This window comes from Ovis aries, chromosome 11, assembly GCF_016772045.2.
Source record: "Ovis aries strain OAR_USU_Benz2616 breed Rambouillet chromosome 11, ARS-UI_Ramb_v3.0, whole genome shotgun sequence".
NCBI lineage: Eukaryota > Metazoa > Chordata > Mammalia > Artiodactyla > Bovidae > Ovis > Ovis aries.
Genome location: NC_056064.1, coordinates 615,563 through 640,128, shown reverse-complemented (window position 1 = coordinate 640,128; position 24,566 = coordinate 615,563).

The following is a 24,566-nucleotide window of genomic DNA, read 5'->3' as shown; positions in this document are numbered from 1 at the left end:
CGTTCCCTCTTGGTATTTGCCACCCTTTATGAAACTCCAGAAGTTTCCTGAGATACCCGTTCCCACTGGAGAGGAATGCTGAGTTTTCCACCAGAACTCAAGATGAGCTCCGTTTTCCCCTCCTCAACTGGAGATGAGGGTTGATTCCCCTGCTTTGTCTGGAACGGAATGCTGACTTTCCTGTCGCACCTCAAGAGGAGGCCGTTCTCAATGTGAAACTGGAGAGGAACCTGGATCTTGCCATAGTTCAAAACAAACGCATTGCCCATTCCATGCAAGATAAGGCCTGATTCCCTTGCACTGATATGAATGTAAACCCCGAGAATCAACCCACGATATGAAGGGTGGACTGATACCCGGGCAGCAAATTTGAGAAAAGCATTAGATCCCAAATTCAACTTGCCTGGAGGCCTGAAACCTCTTTAACATCTCGAGAGGGAAGCAAAGTTCCGTGCCTCCACACAAGTCGAGACCTGACTTCCTGTTTGAAACTGCATACACACCCTGAGATCCTCGTTAGAACAGGAGAGGAAATCTGAGGTTCCCATCTCAACATGAGATGAGCCCCTCTTACTTTGTACAAACCCCAGAGGAAAACCGAGAGGCCCTTCACAACTCGAAAGGATTCCTGACTTCCCATAGGCACCATGAGAAGCTCCCAGAGGTCACTGTCGCAACTCGAGTGAATCCAAAGTTTCCTGCCACGACTCAAGACTGACCTGGAGATTCCCCTTTCAATGTGAATTGAGGCCCGATTACCCTGCCATGACTCAAGAGCAATCTCATGCTCCCCCTCGCACTCAAATGGAGACTGGACTTCCCTGAGGCAACAAGAGAGGCTCCCTGAGTTCTGTGTCATAACTGGAGAGAAACCCCATACTTCCCACTGCAAGTTGAGGAAAAACGAGATTCCCCCATCATCGCGAGATGAGGCCTTACTTTTCTTGCAGGGCCTAGAGAGTAATCCCGAGCTCCCTCTCAAAACTCGATAAGAGGAGTGACTCCATTTAGGCCACTAAAAGGGCTCCAAGAGATACCCTTCCAAGTCGAGAGGAGTGCAGAGTACTTTGCTTCTTCTCGAGATGACACCTGACTCCACAGATGAACCTTGAATGCAACCCCAAGATCCAAGTCGCCACTGGAGAGAAACATGGAGTTTCTGGACACAGGTCTAAATGAGGCCTATTTCCCCTGCAGTGACATGAGAGGAATCCCGATGTGCCCATCACAACTCGAGATGAGACCTGACTTCCCTGAGGCAATATGATCAGGTCCCTGAGGTTCTCATCGCAACTCGAGAGCTACCCCAAACTTCCCACCAAGCCTTGGGACAAACCACAGGATTCTCCCCTCAATGCCAGATGAGGTCCATTCCCACTGCAGCGTTTAGAGTGAAATCCCACATTTCCTCTTGACACTCGAAACCGCACTTGACACGCTTTACACCACTCAAGAAGCTTCCCAACATACCTGTCCCCACTCGAGAGGAACACCAAATTTCCTGGTGTTCAATCTGAGCCCCTTTACTCCTCCTCTTCTTGAGATCAAGGTCAATTCCCCTGCTTTGTCTGGAAAGGAATCCTGACGTTCCCATCGCACTTCAGGAGGAGGCTGGTCTCACACTGAAACACGAGAGGAACCCTCCTGTGTCATGCCACAATCCGAGAGACAACAATTTCCCCATCCACTCGAGATAAGGACTGATGTCGCTGCACTGATTTGAATGTAAGCCCAAGTATCAAGTCACATCAAGAAGGGGCACTGACACCCTGGTTGCATCCTTCAGAAAAAGCCGCAGGTTCCAAATACAACTCGACAAGAGCTCTGACACCCCATGAACAACTTGAGACACAAGCGGAGTTCTATGCCTCAACATAAAACGAGGCCTGACTCCCCTGTTCAAACACCAAAGAAATCCTGAGATCGATGTCAGAAATGGAGAGGAACACAGAGGTTCCCGCCTCAACACGAGAAGAGGCCCTATTCATCTCTGCAGCGACACGAGAAGAATCCTGAAGTGCTCCTTGCAACACGAATGGAGATCTCAATTCATTGAGAAAACACAAGCGGGTCCCCCAGATCCCCACGCAACTCGAGAGGGACCCTATGCTTCCCACCACCACTCAACAAAAACCTCAAAATTCTCCCCTCCACGCTAGATGAGGCCATTTTACACTGCAGCATTTCTAAAGAAATCCCACATTCCCTCTTGGAACATGAAAGGGTACTTGCCACCCTTTATGAAACTGCAGAATTTTCCTGAGATACTGGTCCCCACTCGAGAGGAATGCTGAGTTTCCTGCCAGAACTCAAGAAGAGCCCAATTTTCCACTCCTAAACTCGAGGTGAGGGTCGATTCCCCTGCTTTGTCTGGAAATGAATGCCAACCTCCCGTTCACTCCACAAGAGGAGGCCGTTCTCAATGTGAATCTGGAGAGGAACCCGGGGGTCTTGCCACAGTTCAGACAAACCCATTACCTCATCCTCGTGAGATAAGGCCTGATTCCCTTGCACCAATTTGAATGTAACACTGAGAATCAACTCACGACAAGAAGGGTGGACTTATACCCTGGCTGAAAATTTGAGAAAAAGGCCAGCTTCAAAATTCAACTCGACTGGAGGCCTGAAACCTCCTTAACATCTCGAGAGGAAAGCAGAGTTCCATGCCTCCACACAAGTCGAGACTTAACTCCCTGTTTGAAACTGCATATACAACCTGACATACACGTCAGAACAGGAGAGGAACCCTGAGGTTCCTGCCTCACCATGAGATGAAGACCTCTTCCTTTGCACCAATCCCAGAGGAATCCTGAGAGGCCCCTCACAACATGAAAGCATTCCTGACTTCCCAGAGGCACCATGAGAAGCTCCCTGAGGTCACTGTCGCAACTGGAGTGAATCCAAAGTTTCCTGCCACAACTTGAAAAAGACCTTGAGATCCCCATTTCATCCTGAATTGAGGCCTGATTCCCCTGCTGTGACTTGAGAGCAATCCTGCGCTCCCCCTGGCAACTTGAATGGAGACTGGACTTCCCTGAGGCAACAAGAGAGGCTCCCTGAGTTCCCCATAGTAACTAGAGAGAAACCCCAAACTTCCCACCACAATTCGAGAAAAAGCACTGGATTCCCCATTCCTTGCGACATGAGGCCTTTATTTTCCTACAGGGCTTAGAGAGCAATCCCGAGTTCCCTCTCAAACTCGATAGGAGGAGTGATTCCCTTTAGGTCACACAAAGGGCTCCAAGAGACACCCGTCAGAAATCGAGAGGATAGCAGAGTTCTTTGCTTCAACTCAAGAGGAGACCTGACTTCCCAAGTGAACCTCGAAAGCAACTGCAAGATCCCTGTCGCCACTGGAGAGGAACACGGAGTTTCTGGACACAAGTCTAGATGAGGCCAATTTCCCCTGTGATGACTTGAGAGGAATCCCAAGGTGACAGTCACAACTTGAGATGAGACCTGACTTTCCTGAGACAATGCAAACACGACCCTGAGGTTCTCCTCACAACTCGAGAGCAAGCCGAAACTTGCTGAAAAGCCTCAGTAAAAGCCATGGGATTCTCCCCTCAACGCGAGATGAGGCCTTTTCCCAATGCAGTGTTGCAAGAGAAATCCCACGTTTCCTCCTGAAACTCAAAACAGTACTTGACACCCTTTATACTTCTCAAGAAGCTCCCTGACATACCGGTTCCCACTCGAGAGGAACACCGAGTTTCACGGCACAACTCAGTCTGAGCCCCTTTTCTCCTCCTCCTCTTGAGATGAAGGTCAATTCCCCTGCTATGTCTGGAAAGGAATCCCGATGTTCCCATCGCACCTCAAGAAGAGGCCGGTCTCACATTGAAACTCGAGAGGAACCCTTGTGGGTCATGACACAACCCAAGAGACACCAATTTCCCCATCCACTCGAGATAAATCCTGATTCCCCTGCACCAATTCAAATGTAAGCCCGAGTATCAAGTCACAACATTAAGGGGCACTGAAACCCGGTTGCATCCTCCAGAAAAAGCCCCAGGTTCCAAATCCAACTCAATGAGAACCCTGACACCCCATGAACAACTAGAGGGGAAAGTGGAGTTCCATGCCTCAACACAAAATGAGGCTTGACTCCCCTGTTCAAACTCCACAGAAACCCTGAGATCAATGTCAGAAATGGGGAGGAACCCAGAGGTTCCCGCCTCAACATGAAATGAGGCCCTATTCATCCCTGCAGTGACGAGAGAGGAATCCAGAAGTGCTCCTCACAACTCGAAAGGAGATCTGACATCACTGAGGAAACATGAACTGAGCCCCCAGGTCCCCACACATCTTGAGAGGAACCCTATGCTTCCCGCCACTACTCGACAAAAACCACGAAATTCTCCCCTCCATGCGAGATGAGGCCCTTTTATGCTGCAGCATTTCCAAAGAAATCCCATGTTGCCTCCTGGAACACAAAATGGTGCTTGCCACCCCATATGAAACTGCAGAAGTTTCCCGAGATACCAGTCCCCACTCGAGAGGAATGCTAAGTTTCCCTCCACAACTCAAGAGGAACCCAATTTTTCACTCCTCAACTCGAGGTGACGGTTGATTCCCCTGCTTCATCTGGAAAAGAATGCCTATGTCCCTGTAGCTCCACAAGAGGAGGCCGTTCTCAACTTGAACCTGGAGGGGAACCCAGGGGTCTTGCCACAATTTGAAGGCACGGTTTTCTCCATCCACTCAAGATAAAGCCTGATTCTCTTGCATCGATTCGAATGTCACCCTGAGAATCAACTCAAGACATGAAGGTAGGACTGATACCCCGGTTGCAAATTCAAGAAAAGCCCCAGGTCCCAATTTCAACTCGACTGGAGGCCTGAAACCTCATTTACAACTCGAGAGGAAAGCAGGGTTCCAGGTCTTCACACAAATCGAGACCTGACTCCCTGTTTGAAACTGCATACACACCCTGAGATCCACGTCAAACAGAAGAGGAACCCTTAGGTCTCTGCCTCATCTCGTGTTGAGGCGCTCTTCCTTTGAACCGACCAGAGAAATACCGAGAGGCTCCTCACAACTCAAAAGTATTCCTGACTTCCCATAGGCATCATGAGAAGCTCCCTGAGGTCACGGTCACAACTCAAGAGAAGCCAAATTTTCCTGCTGCAACTTGAGAAAGACCTCGAGTTTCCTTCCCCTTTCAATGCAAATAGAGGCCCGATTCCCCTGCGTGACTTGAGAGCAATCTCGCGCTCCCCCTTGCACTCAAATGGAGACTGGACTTCCCTAAGGCAACACGAAAGGCTCCCTGAGTTCCCCAGCGTAACTCGAGAGAAACCCCAATCTTTTTGCCACAACTCAAGATAAACCACGAGATTCCCCCATCATTGTGAGATGAGGCCTTACTTTTCCTGCAGGGCCTAGAGAGTAACCCCGAGCTCCCTCTCAAAACTCGATGGGAAGAGTGACTCCCTTTAGGCCTCTCAAAGGGCTCCAAGCCATCTCTGGAGAGGAACGTGGAGTTTCTGGACACATATCTAAATGAGGCCTATTTCCCTTGCAGTGACATGAGAGGAATCCTGATGCGCCCATCACAACTCAAGATGAGACCTGACTTCCCTGAGGCAATGTGATCTATCGGGGCCCTGAGGTCCTCATTGCAACTCGAAAGGAACCCCAAACTTCCCACCAAGCCTCAGGAAAAACCAAGGGATTCTCCCCTCAACGCAAGATGAGGCCCATTCCCACTGCAGCATCTTGAGAGAAATCCCATGTTCCCTCTTGAAACGCGAAACGGTACTTGAAACCCTTTATGCAACTCAAGAAGCTCCCTGACAAACGCATCCCCACTCGAGAGGAACACCAAGTTTCCTGGCACAGTTCAATCTGAGCCCATTTTCACCCTCCTCATCTCGTAATGAGAGTCGATTCCCCAGCTTTGTCTGGAAAGGAATCCCGACATTTCCGTCAAACGTCAAGAGGCCAGTCTCACATTGAAACCCAAGAGAAACCCTCGTGGGTAGTGCCACAATCCGAGAGACACCGATTTCCCTATCCACTCGAGATAAGGCCTGATGCCCCTGCACCAATTTTAATGTAAGCCCGAGTATCAAGTCATAACATGAAGGGGCAGTGAAACCCCAGTTGCATCCTCCAGAAAAAGCCATAGGTTCCAAATACACATAGACAAGAGCCCTGACACCCCACGAACAACTCGAGATGCCAGCAGATTTTCATGCGTCAACACAAAAGGAGACCTGACTCCCCTCTTCAGACTCCACAGAAACCCTGAGATCGATATCAGAAATGGAGAGGAACCCAGAGGTTCCCGCCTCAACAGGAGATGAGGCCCTATTCATCCCTGCAGTGACGCGAGAGGAATCCCGAAGTGCTCCTCGCAACTCGAAAGGAGATCTGACATCACTGAGGAAACATGAACGGAGCTCCCAGGTCCCCACGCAACTCGAGAGGAACCCTATGCTTCCCGCCACCACTCGACAAAACCCACGAAATTCTCCCTTCAATGCGAGATGAGGCCCTTTTACGCTGCAGCATTTCCAAAGAAATCCCACGTTCCCTTTTGGAACCCAAAGGGGTACTTGCCACCCCATATAAAACTGCAGAAGTTTCTGGAGATACTCGTCCTCACTCGAGAGGAATGCTGAGGTTCTCGCCAGAACTCAAGAAGAGCCCCATTTTCCCCTCCTCAACTGGAGATGAGTGTCGATTCCCCTGCTTCGTCTGGAAAGGAATGCCTATGTCCCCGTCACTCCACAAGAGGAGGCTGTTCTCAACTTGAACCTGGAGGGGAACCCAGGGGTCTTGCCACAATTTGAAGGCACAGTTTTCCCCGCCCACTCGAGATAAGGCCTGATTCCCTTGCATTGATTCAAGTATCACCACGAGAATCAAGACAGGAAGGGAGGGCTGATACCCCAGTTGCAAATTCAAGAAAAGCCCCAGGTCCCAATTGCAACTCGACTGGAGGCCTGAAACCTCATTTACAACTTGAGAGGAAAGCAGAGTTCCATGTCTCCACACAAGTCGAGACCTGACTCCCTGTTTGAAACTGCATACACACCCTGAGATCCACGTCAGAACAGGAGAGGAACCCTGAGGTCCCCGCCTCAACTCAAGATGAGGCCCTCTTCCATTACACAGACCCCAGAGGAATATTGAGAGGCCTCTCACAACTCAAAAGTATTCCTGACTTCCCATAGGCACTATGAGGTCACCTGAGGTCACCTTCACAACTCGAGAGAAGATAAAGTTTCCTCCCTCCCGCAACTGGAGAAAGACCTCAAGATTCCCCTTTCAATGCAAATTGAGGCCTGATTTCCCTGCTGTGACTGGAGAGCAATCCCACGCTCCCCTTCACAACTCGAATGGAGACTGGACTTCCCTAAGACAACATGAGAGGCTCCCTGTGTTCCCCATCATAACTCGAGAGAAACCCCAATCTTCCCACCACAACTCGAGAAAAACTATGAGATTCTCCCATCATTGCACAATGAAGGCCTTCTTTTCCTGCAGAGCCTAGAGAGCAATCCCGAGTTCCCTCTCAACACTCGATATAGGAGGAGTGACTCCCTTTAGGCCACACAAAGGACTCCAAGAGATACCCATCGCAAGTTGAGAGGAAAGCAGAGTTCTTTGTTTCAACTCGATACAGGTCCTGACTCCCCAGGTGAACCTTGAATGCAACCCTGAGATCCCTGTCCCTGATATCCCTCCAGATTTTCAAAGAGGGAATTCGAAAGCCATTGAGAGGAAAAGTTAGACTCCACATGCTTCGTATTCTGAATGTCCTGATGTAACTTAGAAATATCAATACTAAAATATGAATGATTCTAGATGCCTAAAATATGATTCCTAATGTGTTCCCAAGAATGTAAGGAATCATTCACTAGTAGAGGGGTAACACACATCCATTTAAATTCACCAAGGCACCTTAAAGACAAGTTAATATTTAAATTCGTAATTTCTTGCCCTATAAGCAGGACTGCTTTTTCTAAAGCATTGACCTTATTTTCTATTTTCCTATCTATAATTTCCTGTGTAATTAGAGCTACAGAGACATTTTTGGACAGCTGATCGACAAACAAGGCAGTATGCACTTCTTTTGACAGGACAACAGCAGAAACTGTACTTGAAGCAATTATTGCAATTAAGGCAGTTATTCCCACAATCAGAGCTGCAATGAATATCTTAGGTTGAGAAATTAAGCCATTAAATTCATACAAAACTTTCAATGCATAATCATCAAACCATTGTCCCTCTAATTTTACAGGAACCGTCAAGTATGGTGGTTGCTTAATAATCATCACAGCCTTATAATTACTATAATTCCCATCAACACAATTTGATATAAAACAATTCGCACATTCAACATTATAAACAGTTTCTCCTTCAAAAACTCTCAAATCATTCCAAATTCTGGCCAACAAAAAGGCATAGGGAGAATGTACTCAGGCTCATACAATATATCTTTCTTCATTTAAAAGTCTATGTAAAATCACAGGTGCCATAGCAGCCAATTGTCTCCATAATTCAGGCTGCATGGGACTTGTTCCATCGAACTCACTAAAGGAGGGACCCATCCATTAACATGACACCTAGTAATTGCTAAAGGATAAGGGATGAGTGAATCATTCTATATTGATGTATAAAGTTCTTGAAAAATCAAGTTCAATCGTTTATCCAAAAGATAGGGGCACCCTCATCCAGTCAGAAAATGTCTGATGGTAACAATGGATAAACTTTATGGCGTACATGCATTCTTTCCAATGAGGAAAGCCAGAAATTCTGCTTATGCTTTCCCAGGCCTGTAGTCCTTGTTCATCAGAATCCAGAGGAGGCAGTGCACATCTCAGAAGGTCTTTTAAAAGAGGGGCTGCCTGTTTTATGGCGTCATATGGTCTTTCCTGAGCCCCCAGCATCAGCAGCTGTAAGGACTAAAAGTCTCTTTTGCCATCGCTTATTGGAGAATCAGTAAGCATGCCTTTCAAGAAGTGCTAACACATCCATTCAACACCAGAGCTGATACTTGTAAGGAAGAAGGTATGGCAGAGCAAATAGGTGGATAAATGGACATGCCTGAAAAATTGAAGCGAGCACTGACCACTGTTTTAGCATTAATAGGATAGATAGAAGCCCCGCCCAAAAGAAGAGTATCATTAACAAAAACATGAATGGGCTCATTCATCCAATCAACAGTCTGGAAAGAAGGTGGGTTAGGCAAATAGGCCCAATGAACATTTTCTGTGCTGGAGGGCCTCAGCTGACAAGCCAACACAGGAAGCATAGCCACAAACACTACCATAGGAGTGGCCTTATGTCTCCCCCTTTCTATTAATTCTTCAGCCTGTTGAGCGAGATGTTTCAGCTGGCCGCAAGTTGGCACTGTGCTGGAGGTAGTTGCTTGAGTACAATGATGGTGAGGAGATGGAGCAGAATACAGTTGGACTTGATCAGCATGTCTCTCCTGAAGCGCCAGGTGCCTGAAGTGATGTACTAGTGGTGAAGCCTCAGGTGAAGAGTCACTCGCCCTTCAGCTTCTCCTTGGCTCCCTCAGGTCCAGACTCGATGAGCTTCTGATCTCCCCATCTTTCATCGGTCCCAGGCTCCAGGACCCCAGAGATTTCAGTGATCTCAGGGGTCTTTGTGATCTTGGAGATCTCATGGGACTGGACATGTCGAATCAGTCTTTCAAGAATCCAAACAGGAGAAGTGGAATCCTGTGAAAACACACAAGCATGCCCTCTCCCACAAGTTAGCAACATATCTCGCCCTCTCCATTCTCCTGTAAGGAGGTCTTTCCACTTCACCAGAGGCCGAGTCATAGTCCCTTCAGGAGTCCAGTGTCTCTTCATTGCAGCCTGCCCCTGTGTGTCCACGTTTAAATGATTAATTACAAACAAAGCATGGTTTAAAACATGAGGTGGAGAGGAATACATAATTCTCCCTTCCTTAATTTATCTGCCTGATTTTTTAAAGTCTGGTGCACCCTTTCAACTATGCCTTGGCCTTGGGGATTATAGGTATTCCTGTTGAATTTACGATGGGAAATTGTTGATAAAAATCTCTTAAAAGCAGCAGAAGTATAAGCTGGGGCATTATCTGTTTTTATCTGTTCGGGGCATCCTATTTGGGAAAAGCATTGAAACAAGTGCTGAATTACATCTCTTTCTGCTTCATCTGATCTAGCAGAGGCTATAATAACATGAGAAAAGGTATCCACGGTAACATGCACAAAGGAAAGTTTTCCAAAGGCCGGGATATGAGTTACATCCATTTGCCAGAGAGCATTAGGCCTAAGGCCTCGGGGATTAACTCCTAATGGTGGAGATGGATTAAATGTTGGGCAATTCGGACAAAATTTGGCTATTTGTCTAGCTGCTTTCCTAGGGATATGAAACTCATACCTTAAATAAGCTGCATTTTGATGGTGAATTTTGTGAGAATCTTTGCCTTGTCAATCTTTTCATGTAAATTTAAAGCAATTACTTTAGTTAATGCATCTGCCAAAGCATTTCCTTCATGCAAAGGGCGGGCAAGCTGGAATGGGCTCTAATATGTCCCACAAAATATTTTTTATTTATATGTTTAATCTCCTCCTGTAAATCAGATAACAAGAAGATGGTAGTCTTATTTTCTGAAATATTTGCAGTCTCAATATGAGGAAACAACCCTACAATATAGTGGGAGTCAGTCAAAAGATTGAAGGTGCAGTCTCTCAAATGTTGAAAAGCCCAAATAACCACCCTCAACTCAGCTGTCTGGACAGATGTCTCTTCAGTTACCTGAACATGGGATTTTCCATCAATAATTGTGAGTGCTTTACCATTAGAGTAACCATTTGCGAAAACTAAAATTGCCACTTCCAAAGGTTGAATAGAAAATTTCTTCAGAAAAATCACTGGATGTGTTTTCAAAAAATGCAAAACTGGGCTTGAGGGCGAGTGAAACAAAATTTGACCCCTGCAATCTATCAGGGAAACTTGCCAATCATCACTATATCGTAAAATAAATTGCAGTTGATCCTTATTGAATGGAATCAGTATATTTGCTACTTCTTTTCCAAAAAGTTCCACACTTCTTTTTCTACCTTTTATAATTAATTGTGTCCCCAAGCTGGGATAAATCAAAACTATTTTTCTTGGGGTCACTTGTAGATGGAGCCATTCCAATGGGCCGTCTTGCCACAAGCATCCTGTAGGTGTATGCTCTGTGGCGAGAATAATTAAATTCCGTCCTCTGGTAATATTAATTCTAATTAACTGATAATTTAAAGTCTCATCCACTTTAACAAGAGCCAATTCGGGCTCACTAGTCAATTCTCTCTTACAACTGGGATTGGGACCGCCTTTTAAGCAATAAAACACAGGCTTTAAATCTGCAGTGGTCAGCTTTAAATGTGGGTGTGTCCAATTGATATCCCCTAACAATTTCTGGAAATCATTTAAAGTTAGTAAACAATCTCTCCAGAGCTGCAAAGGGGCATGACTCAGAGTATGGGTATTCAATACTCTCCCTAAATAAGAAAAAGGAGGATTTACTTGTATCTTATCTGGAGCTAGCTTTAAACCACAGTTTTCCAAGGCCTCAATCAATTCTGATAAGATATGTTGCAACAAGGCTCTGTCCTTATGAGCTGCCAAAATATCATCCATATAATGTATCAAATATATATCTTTATACCGCCCTCTATCATTTTGCACAGCTTGGTCTACAAATTTCTGACAAAAGGCGGGGCTATTTTTCATTTCCTGAGGCAAAACCTTCCATTGAAACCTCCTACCAGTTCAGTTCAGTCGCTTAGTCATGTCCGACTCTTTGCGACCCCATGAATCGCAGCATGCCAGGCCTCCCTGTCCATCATCATCTCCCGGAGTTCACTCAGACTCACATCCATCGAGTTCATGATGCCATCCAGCCATCTCATCCTCTGTCATCCCCTTCTCCTCCTGCCCCCAATCCCTCCCAGCATCAAAGTATTTTCCGATGAGTCAACTCTTTGCATGAGGTGGTCAAAGTACTGGACCGTCAGCTTTAGCATCATTCCTTCCAAAGAAATCCCAGGGTTGATCTCCTTCAGAATGGACTGCTTGGATCTCCTTGCAGTCCAAGGGACTCTCAAGAGTCTTCTCCAACACAACAGTTCAAAAGCATCAGTTCTTCGGTGCTCAGCCTTCTTCACAGTCCAACTCTCACATCCATACATGATCACAGGAAAACCATAGCCTTGACTAGATGGAGCTTAGTCAGCAAAGTAATGTCTCTGCTTTTAAATATACTATCTAGGTTGGTCATAACTTTTCTTCCAAGGAGTAAGCGCCTTTTAATTTCATGGCTGCAGTCACCATCTGCAGTGATTTTGGAGCCCCCCAAAATAAATTCTGAAACTGTTTCCACTATTTCCCCATCTATTTCCCATGAAGGGATGGGACCGGATGCCATGATCTTCATTTTCTGGGTGTTGAGCTTTAAGTCAAATTTTTCACTTTCCTTTTCACTTTCATCAAGGGGCTTTTTAGCACCTCTTCAGTTTCTGCCATAAGGGTGGTGTCATCTGCATATCTGAGGTTATTGATATTTCTCCTGGCAATCTTGATACCAGCTTGTGTTTCTTCCAGTCCAGCGTTTCTCATGATGTACTCTGCATAGAAGTTAAATAAACAGGGTGATAGTATACAGCCTTGATGTACTCCTTTTTCTATTTGGAACCAGTCTGTTGTTCCATGTCCAGTTCTAACGGTTGCTTCCTGACCTGCATACAGATTTTTCAAGAGGCACGTTAGGTGGTCTGGTATTCCCATCTCTATGAGTGCAATTGTACAGTAGTTTGAGCATTCTGTTTCATTGCCTTTCTTTGGGATTGGAATGAAAACTGACCTTTTCCAGTCCTCTGGCCACTGCTGAGTTTTCCAAATTTGCTGGCATATTGAGTGCAGCAATTTCACAGCATCATCTTTCAGGACTTGAAACAACTCAACTGGAATGCCATCACCTCCACAAGCTTTGTTCGTAGTGATGCTTTCTAAGGCCCACTTGACTTCACTTTCCAAGATGTCTGGCTCTAGATTAGTGATCACATCATCATGATTATCTGGGTCGTGAAGATCTTTTTGGTACAGTTCTTCCCTATATTCTTGCCACCTCTTCTTAATATCTTCTGCTTCTGTTAGGTCCATACCATTTCTGTCCTTTATTGAGGCCATCTTTGCATGAAATGTTTCCTTGGTATCTCTAATTTTCTTGAAGAGATCTCTAGTCTTTCCCATTCTGTTCTTTTCTTCTATTTCCTTGCATTGATTGCTGAAGAAGGCTTTCTTATCTCTTCTTGCTATTCTTTGGAACTCTGCATTCTTTCCTTTTCTCCTTTGCTTTTCGCTTCTCTTCTTTTCACAGCTATTTGTAAGGCCTCCCCAGACAGCCATTTTGCTTTTTTGCATTTCTTTTCCATGGGTATGTTCTTGATCCCTTTCTCCTGTACAATGTCACGAACCTCATTCCATAGTTCATCAGGCACTCTATCTATCAGATCTAGGCCCTTAAATCTATTTCTTACTTCCATGTTTAATCATAAGGGATTTGATTTAGGTCATACCTGAATGGTCTAGTGGTTTTCCCTTCTTTCTTCAATTTGAGTCTGAATTTGGCAATAAGGAGTTTATGATCTGAGCCACAGTCAGTTCCTGGTCTTGTTTTTGTTGACTGTATAGAGCTTCTCCTCCATCTTTGGCTGCAAAGAATATAATCAGTCTGATTTCGATGTTGACAATCTGGTGATGTCCATGTGTAGAGTCTTCTCTTGTGTTGCCGGAAGAGGTTGTTTGCTATGACCAGGGAGACTTGTGGCAAACCATTTATAATCCTGAACAGCCAGGGGGATGGTAAAGAAACAATCCTGTAGATCTATCACTATCACATTTTATTGAAAGGGCACAGCTACTGGGAAAGTGATACCGGCTGAAAGGTCCCCATGTCTTCCATAGTTGCGTTTATAGCTTTCAAATCATGTAACAATCTCCATTTTCGGTATTTTTTTTTCTTAATAACAAAAATAGGAGTATTCCAGGGGCTATTAGAGGGCTCTACATGGCTGGTGGCCAGTTGTTCCATAACTAAATCCTCAGCTGCCTGCAGCTTTTCAGCTATTAAGGGCCATTGCTCCACCCATACTGGATCATCAGATTTCCAGGTCATAGGGTCAGCAACAAGAGCAACAGCCTGTAGAATAAATTTGAATATCCCAGACCTTCTCTTTTCATGTTAGGAACAGCCTCTAATGGAGAAGCAATTCCCTGATGATCGTTACCAAGCCCTTTATCAGGATTATACATTTGCAGCATTTGATTAGTAACATTTTTGTCTAGGCTCTATAAATGCATTCCCATCTGAGATAATATATCTCTCCTCCATAAAGAAAAAGGTAGTGAAGGAATCACATATGGACAAAAGGTGCCTTGTACCCCCTTCTCATCTGACCATGTCAAAATTTTTGAGCTCTTAGCAACCGAGGGCACTGATCCTATTCCTACCGTGCCAGCACTGGTGTCGGCCAGGACAAGGGCCAATCTTTTCCAGCAATGCAAGAGACGTCTTCTCCAGTATCTAACAGCCCTGACAGTTTATCTCCTTTAATTAAAAGATCTTTCAAAGGCCTAGAAGCTGTGATTTCCAGCACCCCAAAGCTAGATCACTGGATCCGAATCCTCTGGGGCCCCTAGCCTGAGAAGTCAAGGTTTTTTTTTTTTTTTTTTTCCTGTCTGATAATAAGGTAAAAGCAAAAGCTGTGCTATTCTTTGACCTTTATTAATTTGCACAGTTTTGGCAGGTGATGAGATCAAAACTTTAATTTCCCAAGTATAATCAGAATTTACTACATCAGACACTACTGAAATTCCTTGAAAAGAGAGCAAGCCACGCCCTAGCACAAGCCCTACAATGCCCTCAGGAAGGGGGCCAGCCACTCCTGTTGGAATTGAAGCAACCAATACATCAGGGGTTAATATTGTTGCGGTGGCAGAACTGAGGTCCAGTCCTGTGCTACCTGGGGTTGTTCTGAGGAGTTCAGAGATGGAACAAAGGGAATAAAGGGATTCAACGTGACTGCACCTATTGTTGTCTGGGGCTGAGGCTGCCCCTGCTGCCCATTTCCCTGAAACTGGGAAAAATTGCTTTCTTGTACTTGGAGGGTGAGCTTAGTCCCATCCTTATGAAATTTAGATCTACAGTCTTTTACCCAATGATACCCTTTCTGGCATCGGGGGCAAAGTGCCTTTGGGGAGTTGATATTAGTCTGTATTGGCACGGCTGGTTGTCCCTGCTTGGCAGGACATTGCCAGCAAAAAAGCTCCATTTGGCCACAAGAGAAACACCTTTTATTTGTACAATCATTTCCATTAGGATTAATCTTTTTTTTTTTCTTTTTTTAAGCCTGGGTGAGGCCCCCCTGAAGGGGTTTTCTCCAAAGAGTAGGCTCTGTATATTGTACATGTGTCTGCTTTAAAAGCTCCTTTGTTTGAAAAAAAAAAAAAAACAAAAAACAAAAACAAAAACAAAAAACCCTTTATCTTTCTGAGCCTTAAGCAATCCTCTGGGATGGCTTGGGGGCAAAGTGGGGAATTCCTAGGGCCTGAGAGGCACAAGCAGAGGTGGTGGCCATCACCTTGAATCAGAAAGTGATGGATAAATTTTTAAAGGTTTGCCTAGAGGGGAAGGGGGCTCACCAGGGTGCCTGGAAGCAGTGTCCTGTAAGCCCTCTCCTTCCTCAGGAGGTAAGGCAGTCTCCCTCCTTTTCTTCATCAATGGAAGAAAATATGATCTGTGCAGAAGGTTGGAGACCCACCATCCACTGCTATAGCCTCCCCCATAGGCTATCTAACAGCCTCATGACGGGGGTCCAGGACATTTTTAATCATATTCCACAGAGCAAAAGCATATACAAGAATATTTTCTGGCCATTGAAAAGTATAAAATAAACGGAGAAATTTAGACAGTCTTCCTGTGCTTACTTTAACACCTCTGTGAACTAACATATGATGTAATATTTCAATAAACATTTGTCTATTCTTAGATGCAGAGAAACCCATTCTTCTAGAGAATATTCTTATTCATTCTGTACCCCCCTCACCCTGCCTAAACTGCAGAGGGGTGCCGGCCACCCACAGGTACAATCCTAACCGTCTCACATTACAATCACAAATTACTTAGACTTCAGTGTCCTCTGTTCAGGCACCACTTGCTGGAGTCCAGCTCCAGCAGCCAGAGATTCAGCCTGAAGAGATGGACGGTGCAGCAATGATGATGTGACTCATAGTACGGAACTACATGTTTATTTCAAGTTTCAGGTTCTCTTTTATACTTTAACAAAAGCATTAGGTCAGACGTTTGATGTTTTTAGTTTCCCCCACACAGATGTACTGTACTTAACTTGTGCTTGCATTGTAGCTCATGCTACATTCCTCAGTTTATTTCTTATCTTTCTAAACCCTGTTTGCCCCTAGCATCTTAATATCATTATCTCCTAAAAAGGCTTCTGGCTATTCTTAATTAATCCTAAACCTTAAACTCAGCAAGCTTCTTTTGCCATAAACATTCCCCTCACAAACAGGTCTCAGATATTAATCCTTCTCATGGCCTCAGTCTGCGGCCTTGAGCAGGGGCAAACTCAGTGTGCCAAGATACTGTGAGCACATGCCAGTGTTATTTGTTTGCAGTTTTCCTCTCTCCCCACACCAGGACTGAACAAGTGAGCCTAAAATAGTGTCCACCACTGCCTGCTTGTGGCAGGTCAGAAATTAGACACTGAAGAGACCAGCAAACAGAAAAAGCTAAAACAGAGAACCGCCTTGGAAGAGAACCACAATGGATTAAAACCCTGTAGTTAGCACCAACTACATAGGAAGGGGTCTATAGACCTTCAGAAGTATATGTCGTATCAAGGACCTATCTGAATGAACTGATCCTACACTGTCCATAACAACACCAGAGAAAGTCATAGATATATATTTACTATTATCATTTTTTTAATTTATTTTTTTAATTTTTAAGTCCTCTATTACTCCTTTAATTTTCATTTTTATAACCTACTATTACTTTGCAAAAAAAAAAACAACAAACTATTTTTTAAAGCAAACTTCATGTATTTTTTAAATAATTTTTATGACTTTGTTTTTTTCTTTAATTTTGTATTTTTGAAAATTCTACCTCTACTCTAGATTTTTAATGTTTGCTTTTTTGTATCTGTTATAAATTTTGTACCTCAGAACCCAATCTTCAGTACTATTTTTACTTGGGAACAAGATTACTGGCTTGACTGCTCTCTCCAGCTTTGGACTTCCCTTTTTCTCATCAGGTCACCTCTATCTCCTCCCTCCCCCTTCTCTTCTCTACCCAACTCTGTGAATCTCTTTGTGTGTTCCAGACTCTGGAAAACACTTAGGGAACTGATTACTTGCAGGATCTGTCTCTCTCCTTTTGATTCCCCCTTTATCCTCCTAGCCATCTCTGTCTCCTTCTTCCCTCTTCTCTTCTCTGTATAATTCCATGAACATCTCTGAGTGGTCCAGATTGTGGAGAGCACATAAGGAAGTGATTACGGGCTAACTTGCTCTCTCCTCTTTTGATTCGCCCTCTTTTTTTAATTGGAGGCTAATTATTTTACAATATTGTATCAGTTTTGCCATACATCGACATGAATCCACCACGGTGTACATGTGTTCCCCATCCTGAACTCCCCTCCCGCCTCCCTCCCCATCCCATCCCTCTGGGTCATCCCAATACACCAGCCCCTAGCATCCAGTATCATGCATCAAACCTGGACTGGCGATTTGTTTCACATATGATATTATACATGTTTCAATGCCATTCTCCCAAATCATCCCACCCTCGCCCTCTCCCACAGAGTCCAAAAGACTATTTTATACATCTGTGTCTCTTTTGCTGTCTCACATACAGGGATATCATTACCATCTTTCTAAATTCCATATATATGTGTTAGTATACTGTATTGGTGTTTTTCTTTCTGGTTTACTTCACTCTGTATAATAGGCTCCAGTTTCATCCACCTCATTAGAACTGATTCAAATGTATTCTTTTTAATGGCTGAGTACTATTCCATTGTGTATATGAACTGCAGCTTTCTTATCCATTCATCTGCTGGTGGACATCTAGGTTGCTTCCATGTCCTGGCAATTATAAACAGTTCTGTGATAAACATTGAGGTACATGTTTCTCTTTCAATTCTGGTTTCCTTGGTGTGTATGACGAGCAGTGGGATTGCTGAGTCATATGGCAGTTCTATTTCCAGTTTTTAAAGGAATCTTGACACTGTTCTCCATAGTGGCTGTACTAGCTTACATTCCCACCAACAGTGTAAGATGGTTCCCTTTTCTCCACACTGTCTACAGTATTTATTGCTTGTAGACATTTCAATCGCAGCCATTCTGACTGGTGTGAAATGGTACCTCATTATAATTTTGATTTGCATTTCTCTGATAATGAGTGATGTTGAGCATCTTTTCATGTGTTTGTTAACCATCTGTAAGTCTTCGTTGGAGAAATGTCTGTATAGTTTTTTAGCTCATGATTTGATTGGGTGGTTTATTTTTCTGGAATTGAACTGCAGGTGTTGCTTCTATATTTTTGAGATTAATTCTTTGTCAGTTGCTTCATTTGCTAATGTTTTCTCCCATTCTGAAGGTTGTCTTTTCACTTTGCTTATAGTTTCCTTTGTTGTGCAGAAGCTTTTATGTTTAATTAGGTCCCACTTGTTTATTTTTGCTTTTATTTCCAATATTCTGGGAGGTAGGTCATAGAGGATCCTCCTGTGATTTATGTCGGAGAGTTGTTTGCCTATGTTCTCCTCTAAGAGTTTTATAGTTTTTGGTCTTACATTTAGATCTTTAATCCCTTTTGAGTTTATTTTTGTGTGTGGTGTTAGGAAGTGTTCTAGTTTCATTCTTTTACAAGTGGTTGACCAGTTCATCCAGCACCACTTGTTAAAGAGATCATCTTTTCTCCATTGTATACGCTTGCCTCCTTTTTCAAAGACAAGGTGTCCATAGGTGTGTGGATTTATCTCTGGGCTGTGTATTTTGTTCCATTGATCTATATTTCTGTCTTTGTGCCAGTACCATACTGCCTTGATGACTGTGGCTTTATAGTGGAGCCTGAAGTCAGGTAGGTTGATTCCTCCAGTTCCCTTCTTCTTTCTCAAGATTGCTTTGGCTATTAGAGGTTTTTTTTTTGTATTTCCATACATATTGTGAAATTATTTATTCCAGTTCTCTGAAAAAAAAAAAAAAATACTGTTGGTAGCTTGATAACGATTGCTTTGCATCTATACATTGTTTTGGATAGTATACTTATTTTCACTATATTGATTCTTCTGATCCATGAACATGGTATATTTCTCCATCTGTTGGTGTCCTCTTTGATTTCTTTCACCACTCTTTTATAGTATTCTATATATAGGTCTTTTGTTTCTTTGGTAGATATATTCCTAAGTATTTTATTTTTTCCGTTGCAGTGGTGAATGTAATTGTGTCCTTAATTTTTCTTTCTATTTTCTCATAATTAGTGTATAGGAATGCAAGGGATCTCTGTGTGTTGTTTTTATATCCTGAAACTTTATTATATTCTTTGATTAGCTCTAGTAATTTTCTGGTGCAGTCTCTATGCAGAGGATCATGTCATCTGCAAACAGTGAGACTTTTACATATTCTTTCCAGTTTGGATTATTTTTATTTCTTTTTCTGCTGATTGCTGTGGCCAAAACTTCCAAAACTATGTTGCATAATAGTGGTGAGAGTGGTCACTCTTGTCTTGTTCCTGACTTTAGGGGAAATGTTTTCAATTTTCACCATTGAGGATAATGTTTGCTGTGGGTTTGTAATACATAGCTTTTCTTATGTTGAGGTATGTTCCTTCTAGTCCTACTTTCTGGAGGGTTTTTGTCATAAATGGATGCTGAATTTTGACAAAGACTTTCTCTGCATCTACTGAGATAAACATATGGCTCTTATTTTTCAATTTATTAATGTGGTGTAGACCTCATGTCCAAGGAGCAGTGGCTGCATGGTAGCCAGAGGGCCTAGAGGAGATATTCCATGTTCAACGTCAGGAGGGGCGTCGGTGAGGAGATACCCCTCGTCCAAGGTAAGGAGCAGCAGCTGTGCTTTGCTGGAGAAGCTGTGAGAGATACCCCACGTCCAAGATAAGAGAAACACAAGTAAGACAGTAGGTATTGGAAGAGGGCAGACACACTGAAACCATAATCACAGAAAAACAGTTAATCTAATCACACTAGGATCAGAGCCTTGTCTAACTCAATGAAACTAAGGCATGTCCTGTGGGGCCACCCAAGACAGGCGGACATGGTGGAGAGGTCTGACATAATGTGGTCCACTGGAGAAGGGATTGGCAAGCCACTTCAGTATTCTTGCCTTGAGAACCCCATGAACAGTATTAAAAGGCAAAATGATAGGATACTGAAAGAGGAACTCCCCAGGTCAGTAGGTGCCCAACGCGCTACTGGAGATCAGTGGAGAAATAACTCCAGAAAGAATGAAGGGATGAAGCCAAACAAAGACAATACCCAGCTGTGGATGTGACTGGTGATAGAAGCAAGGTCTGATGCTGTAAAGAACAATATTGCATAGAAACCTAGAATGTCAGGTCCATGAATCAAGGCAAATTGAAAGTGGTCAAACAAGAGATGGCAAGAGTGAACGTCGACATTCTTGGAATCAGCGAACTAAAATGAACTAGAATGGGTGAATTTAACTCAGATGACCATTATATCTGCTACTGCGGGCAGGAATCCCTTAGAAGAAATGGAATAGCCATCATGGTCAACAGAAGAGTCTGAAATGCACCACTTGGATGCAATCTCGAAAACGACAGAATGACTTCTGTTCGTTTCCAAGGTAAACCATTCAATATGACAGTAATCCAAGTCTATGCCCCAACCAGTAACGCTGAAGAAGCTGAAGTTGAACGGTTCTATGAAGACCTACCAGACCTTTTAGAACTAACACACACAAAACAAGATGTCCTTTTCATTATAGGGGACTGGAATGCAAAAGTAGGAAGTCAAGTAACACCTGGAGTAGCAGGCAAATTTGGCCTTGGAATGCGGAATGAAGCAGGGCAAATACTAGTAGAGTTTTGCCAAGAAAATGCACTGGTCATAGCAAACACCCTCTTCCAACAACACAAGAGAAGACTGTACACATGGAAATCACCAGATGGTCAACACTGAAATCAGATTGATTATATTCTTTGAAACCAAAGAAGGAGAAGCTCTATACAGTCAACAAAAACAAGACCAGGAATTGACTGTGGCTCAGATCATGAACTGTTTATTGCCAAATCAGACTGAAATTGAAGAAAGTATGGAAAACCACAGACCATTCAGGTATGACCTAAATCAAATCTCTTATGATTAGACAGTGGAGGTGAGAAATTGATTTAAGGGCCTAGATCTGATAGATAGAGTGTCTGATGAACTACGGACGGAGGTTTGTGACATTGTACAGGAGACAGAGATCAAGATCATTCTCATGGAAAAGAAATGCAGAAAAAGCAAAATGGCTGTCTAAGGAGGCCTTACAAATAGTTGTGAGAAGAAGAGAAGCAGAAAGCAATGGAGAAAAAGAAAGATACAAGCATCTGAATGCAGAGTTCCAAAGAATAGCAAGAAGAGATAAGAAAGCCTTCCTCAGCAATCAGTGCAAAGAAATAGAGGAAAAGAACAGAATGGGAAAGACTAGAGATCTCGTCAAGAAAATGAGAGACACCAAGGGAACATTTCATGCAAAGACGGGCTGATAAAGGACAGATATGGTGTGGACCTAACAGAAGCAGAAGATATTAAGAAGAGGTGGCAAGAATAAACAGAAGAATTATACCAAAAAGATCTTCATGACCAAGAAAATCATGATGGTGTGATCACTCGCCTAGAGCCAACCTCCTGGAATGTGAAGTCAAGTGGGCCTTAGAAAGCATCACTACGAACAAAGCTTGTGGATGTGATGGAATTCCCGTTGAGCTATTTCAAATCCTGAAAGATGATGCTGTGAAAGTGCTGCACTCAATATGCCAGCAAATTTGGAAAACTCAGAAGTGGCCACAGGACTGGAAAAGTTTAGTTTTCATTCCAATTCCAAAGAAAGGCAATGCCAAAGAATGCACAGACTACCGCACCATTGTACTCATCTCACACGCTAGTAAAGCAATGCTCAAAATTCTCCAAGCCAGGCTTCAGCAATACGTGAACCGTGAACTTCCTGATGTTCAAGCTGGTTTTAGAAAAGGCAGAGGAACCAGAGATCAAATTGCCAGCATCCGCTGGATCATGGGAAAAGCAAGAGAGTTCCAGAAAAACATCTATTTCTGCTTTATTGACTATGCCAAAGCCTTTGACTGTGTGAATCACAATAAACTGTGGAAAATTCTGAAAGAGATAGGAACACCACACCACCTAACCTGCCTCTTGAGAAATCTGTATGTAGGTCAGGAAGCAACAGTTAGAACTGGACATGGAACAACAGACTGGCTCCAAATAGGAAAAGGAGTACGTCAAAGCTGTATATTTTCACACTGCTTGTTTAATATATATGCAGAATATATCATAAGAAACGCTGGAACAGAAGAAACACAAGCTGGAATCAAGATTGCCAGGAGAAATATCAATAACTTCAGATATGCAGATGTCACCACCTTAATGGCAGAAACTGAAGAGGAACTAAAAAGCCTCTTGATGAAAGTGAATGGGGAGAGTGAAAAAGTTGGCTAAAAGCTCAACATTCAGAAAATGATCATGGCATCTGGTCACATCATTTCATGGGAAATAGATGTGGAAACAGTGTCAGACCTTATTTTTTTTTTGGGGGGGGGGGGGCTCCAAAATCACTGCAGATGGTGACTGCCGCCAGGAAATTAAAAGACGCTTACTCTTTGGAAGAAAAGTTATTGCCAACCTAGGTAGCATACTCAAAGGCAGAGACATTACTTTGCCAACAAATGTCCATCTAGTTAAGGCTCTGGTTTTTCCTGCGGTCGTGTATGGATGTGAGAGTTGGACTGTGAAGAAGGCTGAGCACCAAAGAATTGATGCTTTTGAACTTTGGTGTTGGAGAAGACTCTTGAGAGTCTCTTGTATTTCTTTGGAAGGAATGATGCTGAAGCTGAAATTCCAGTACATTGGCCAGCTTATGAGAAGTGTTGCCCCATTGGAAAAGACTCTGATGCTGGGAGGGATTGAGGGCAGGAGGAGAAGGGAATGACATATGATGAGATGGCTGGATGACATCCCTGACTCAATGCATGTGAGTCTGAGTGAACTCTGGGAGTTGGTGATGGACAGCGAGGCCTGGCGTGCTGTGATTCATGGGATCTCAAAGAGTCGGACACGACTGAGCAATTGAAATGAACTAAACTGAACGTTGATTGATTTGCGTATATTGAAGAATCCTTGCATCCCTGGGGTAAAGCCCACTTGGTCATGATATATGATCTTTTTAATGTGTTTTTGGATTCTGATTGCTAGAATTTTTTAAGGATTTTTTTTTCCTCTATGTTCATAGATAATATTGGCTTGTAGTTTTCTTTCCTTTCTTTTTCTTTCTTTTTTTTTTTTTAGTGTCTTTATCAGGTTTTGATAATAGGGTGATTGTGCCCTCATAGAATGTGTTTGGAAGTTTACCATCCTCTGCAATTTTCTGGAAGAGTTTGAGTAGGATAGATGTTAGCTCTTCTCTAAATTTTAAGTAGAATCAGCTGTGAAGCCATCTGGACCTGGGCTTTTGTTGCTGAAAGATTTCTGATTACAAGTTCAATTTCCATGATTGTGATGGGTCTGTTAAGATTTTCTATTTCTTCCTGGTTTAGTTTTGGAAAGTTGTACTTTTCTAAGAATTTGTCTATTTCTCCCAAGTTGTCCATTTTATTGGCATACAATTGCTGATAGTAGTCTCTTATGATCCTTTGTATTTCTGTGTTGTCTTTTGTGATCTCTCCATTTTCATTTCTAATTTTATTTATTTTACTTTTCTCCTTTTGTTTCTTGATGAGTTTGGCTAATGGTTTGTCAGTTTTGTCCTCTCAAAGAACCAGCTTTTGGCTTTGTTGATTTTTGCTATGGTCTCTTTTGTTTCTTTTGCATTTATTTCTGTCCTAATTTTTTTTTTTTTATGTGAACATAAGTTTTTATTTCTCTGGTATAAATTAGACAAGAGTACAGTTGCCGGGTTGTATAATTCATAGCTGTTTAGTTTTATAAGAAACTATATATCCATTTCAGTAGGCCTGTACCATTTACATTCTCAGAAATACATGACTCAGCTATACTGCATCTTCACAAGGATTTGATGTTATCCTTATTTATTACTTTGGTCATTCTCATAGGTATGTAGTAATATTGTGGTTTTAGTTTGCATTTCCACAATGACTTACTTAAAACTAAAGCAAGCAAGACAGCATCGCACTAGTTGATGGAGGGACACTGATTAAAAGAACAGAACAGAGAACTCAACAGCAGACCCACACAGATATGCCCAACTGACTTTGACAAAGACTTAAGGCAATTCAAA